The sequence below is a fragment of the Papaver somniferum genome, chromosome 1, assembly GCF_003573695.1.
Source record: "Papaver somniferum cultivar HN1 chromosome 1, ASM357369v1, whole genome shotgun sequence".
NCBI classification, from domain to species: Eukaryota; Viridiplantae; Streptophyta; class Magnoliopsida; order Ranunculales; family Papaveraceae; genus Papaver; species Papaver somniferum.
This window is the reverse complement of record NC_039358.1, coordinates 111,263,778-111,268,355: the sequence shown is the minus strand read 5'-3', so window position 1 is coordinate 111,268,355 and position 4,578 is coordinate 111,263,778.

Below are 4,578 nucleotides of genomic sequence, written 5' to 3'. Positions count from 1 at the left end.
AGTGATGTTGAACTGGGATTGCAGTCAAGAATATAAGGGAAGGCTGGATGTAATGGAATCATGATGCTGCAGTGAGATGAATTGGGCACTGTGTGGAACAAGCAGAGATTGGTGAAGCACCATCATGGTGCACCACAAGATTAGGCTGAAGGAGCACTGCTGAAGCACAATGATTGTGCAACAGAGCTCAGGCCTGTGCAAGATGGCTCAGGCTGTGCAACAGTTTGGCCAGGTCTAGTCAGTTACTGAGTTAGACTCTGACTCAGACCACTCAGACATTGAATCAGTTCACTGAGTTTGACCGTTAGTCAGCTGTTAACTTTAACGGTTGACTGTTAGCTTTGACCGGTGATCGGGCGGATTTTGCCGGTCACCTGAGATCTTTTCCTGCCACTATTCCGGCCAACTCCCAAACAATTTCCGGCAATATTTTTTTGGACATATTTTCTACATGGGTTCTTCACACACATGGACTTGGTGCACTTCTTGGTGATGGGCTTTTGAAGACTTGACCTAAGAAGAGCTACAAAAATAAAAGTTTTCTGCTTTCTTGGAAGCACGTATTTTTCTACTTGGAGTTTGGAGGAGAGCAGCGATTCTACTTGGGTTTGCTTTTCGCATATTCTTCATTTCATTATTTTATGATTATGATTATGATAAACTCAAAAGCTATGAGTAGCTAAATACTATTATTGGTTAGGGATAAAAGTTGATTTTTCAAGCATGATATTTAAATCAATGGATTAGTTTTGTCTCAACTTTATTGTTTATGTTTCATTGTTAATATTGTTGCTTGATTTGGGTGCTAGTTTGATTGAGTCCAGAATCAATTAGATTGGTCTTCATATCTTTTGCTAGATTAGGTTTGATTATACAAAAAAGTGATAATTCCTGATTACAAGTAGCATAAATGTGAGTAGTGCTTGTAGTGATATATCCTACTAGTCACATAGGAATCATAACCTTTGTTAAAACGAATTAGTGCTTTTACACGTTTGTTTGCATTGATTAGTCTTATTTCATAGAACTTAATGCTCTTAGGGAGTCAAACTTAATTGTGCTTTTACACTTAGGTTGCTTTCTAGGTAGATTTCACAATAGCATCTTTTAATGTTGTTTGTGATAAAATCGGGAAATAAACGGGATACTCTTGCGATCAAGGTATCTTAAGACTTTTAATAAATGAGAGATTAAAATTCCAATTCTAGTCATTGATGAAAATTCATGTTTGTGAATGATATTATCCCGTGACCAATATCTTCTCCTTATTGATTATTCAAATTATTTTATTGCTTTCGATTACTTTTATTGCTTTGTTTATTTCGATAAAACAAAAATCCCCCCCTTTGGTTACTTAAGAATCTGAAAATTTGATAACAACAAAAGCCTCTCTGTGGGAACGAACTCTTTCTTATCACGTACTATATTTATATCTAGTTGAGTGAGAAAGTGAATTAAATATTTGCTCGGCTGAAAACCGATCACTTATCTACAAAGTTTAATGGTTAAGCAATAAACCTCGTATTGTATTCCTTAATACTATGTCTATTTAGAGTGTTCATGCTTCGCAGTTTTGTTTTCAATATGCACGACTTGAAAGATACGTTAGGGAATGAAACACTTCAAGTCAAATATTACTAACCTCAAGTGGAAGGATGATGTTGTCGTTGTATCTTCTTACTTCTTCACTTCTTCAAGTATTCGCAATACTTGTAATGTCTCATATCCTAATACTTTCAAGCTAATCGATACGAAGTTGACTCTAGTACATAATCAAGCGACTCTTAAAATGAGTTTTGATTCACTAAAATATGACAACCAAACTTGACATACCAACACTTGGTGGGTTCAACCGAGCTATGCTCTAACATACGATTTTGTGGACGGAGTCCCCAGAAATCATGCAGTTCCTGACGGGAAGAGGGTCACTGTGAACTCAGGAGGATTGTTGATTTTCTTTGCCTCGATTTTGGAGAAGTCGTTCCCGATCCTCACGTGTGATGAAATTGGATTACGGATTCCTTTCAACTTGGCGTTCAGGAGCAACGCGAACCCCTTCATCTATAAAGGCGCGTCCTGCTGAAGCGCTTGCGCCGGGCGTTAAAAGTATTCCTTGTCAGCTCCATCTGGGGTTGGAGTGACTCTTGCGGTCGCCGCTCCGCTAGTTTCTTGAGGAAAATAAGTATCTCTTTCCGAGTTGTAGCCATGTCTGTCTGAGCCTTATGAGAACTTTTGTCTTTCCATCAAATCAACAGTGGTAATAGGGGGTTGGATTCCTCTGGCTCCTCTAGCCTCTCATTATGATGGAGGAGTGGCAGTAGCTCTGGTAGTAATTAGGGGTGTTACGCTCGAAGAAGCATTAGGAAGGGTGGCAGCGGCTCTGGCTCTGGTGATAGGTGGCGTCACGCCGGAGGGAATGTTTCCTGCGCCGCCGGTATTGGTGCTAGAGGATGTAACGCCATGGGATGTGTTGACTGTGCTTGCGGATGGTACATTGGTGTTGGTCATTCCCTTTTGCTCTCATTCCATACGTCCACATACCCTGTCTGTATCGTCGTTGGCAGAGGTACATACCTCAGACAAGGATTCAACATTTTTTGTGTCATCTCTGAAATTTGGTGGCGTTCTCCGAGAGAATGTTTGCTGGCTCTTGCTACAGCCGGTTTTCCATACTTTTTAAGAGACAAAACGTCTCATTTTGCAGCTTGTCAATATCATCTTGATTTGCGACAACATCTTCTAATATTTTGCCATACCTTTCATGGTGATTGGATTTCGAGCATTGGCTTTTTTGGAAGTGTTTCGGATGGCCGAGATGCATCATGAAATGGAAAGTTGGGATTGGTGATTGAAGTGAATTCTGGTTAATGATTGAATTTGATCTAAGATCCACCTAGGATGGAATGAATCCTGAGAAACTGATTTGCAACCGAGAGGTTAATTTCCCACTGTGGTCGCCAGTTGTTTTGGGGTAAAAATTGTTTCTGCTGGTTTTGGTAAATTTGGGTGTGTTGATGAGAAATGAATTTATACCTAAACAAATGCACTGCACGGGAGTACTTTAGATTCGAGAGATCAATCTGTGCAATCCTGGCCTAAACCAAGAAATTGCCGTTCCAGTCTTGCTTCGGTCACAAAGTGAAGGAGAAGGGTTGGTCTTAGAGAGGGAAACGAAGAAGGTATTGAGGCCAGAATGGTTAATTCTGAAGGTGTGGCTATTTTATGACTTGTATCAGAATATGGAACTGGCTTGCAGAATGTAAGTTATCAGTTCTTTTGTGTTTTTTCTGGATACTTGTGTTGTTGTTAACCAAAACTCTCCTCCTCTGGTCGAAATAGGTAGAAACCTATTTATACAAGTCATAATTGAACGCACCCTGATCTCTTAGGAAGTGGGAGTGGTTGAGTGATGGAGAAGTGGGGTAGTGTGTAAATGCTAGGAACCACGTCCCTACTATGAGGGGAAACGAGTTAGTTTACACCCACTACTTCTTGCCGCCACTAACTGCCCACTTTCCTGACACTTTCTTATAATGGGCGTGTTGCACGCCGCACGCTGTAAACCGACAGACCAATACCCTGATGAGCATCCCCAGTTTGTGACATATTTGATGTCTCGAGTATTTTCGTGGAAAATGTGCAGTAGATTGCTGAGTGGGTCTTGTGTGCAAGACCTAATCATTCTGATCAATCGTGCGCCAGCTAGGCGGCGGATGATCATGTTGTGGAAATTCAAGCCATGGAACTTGCCGCAGGAAAATGGCGTGTGAACCTGAGACTTATCATGGGCCGGTTAACTCCGTGGCGAAGTTGGATGGCCGTGATTGCAGTTTATGAGTGTGAATACCAATATTCTGCGGAGCACGTGTCACGATCTTAGTGGCCGCATAAAAGATAACTGTGTATCCCTCACTATACAGAGAAATCCAAGTGACAGAGGATACCTTCGCAGATCTACTTTATCTCATCCCAAGAAAGGATGCCTCGACGGCTGAGATGAGAAGAGTAAAAGCCTAGTCTATAAGGAGGCAAATGGCGAAGGGACAAAGGTAGATGGCATATCTAATCAGCATTAAATGTACAAATCTCTTATCTACACACATAATCAAGGCACGTGGAGAGAGACGATGTGGAAGAACCCGATTGGCAGAGGCTGGCAGTGAACGAAGGTACAACCTATACTAAGGTTGGGAAGTTCCCGAAGGAACGTGGGTCAGCTGAGGTGGAAGGGTTCGACTGGATAAAGCACGCGGCGAACGAAGGTACCATTTGTACGAAATGTATATCAGCAAATGATGGACCCAGAGGCAGCAAAGAGATACCTGGAGCAGAAGGGGTTATAAATACCAAGCCTCACCAACAAACAAAGGGCATTCAATATCTAGGAGAGAAGATCTAGTCTTAAGCTTATATCTCTTTAATGATTAGACCTTAAGTATTTACCTCAACTTGAGTTCTCTCTATTACTTTGGGAAGCATTTAAGATCTTTGTAACCACCATAACTTAATACAAAATAATCACTCATTACCCCGTGGACGTAGACGAAAGTCAAACCACGTAATCTCTTGTGTCTCATG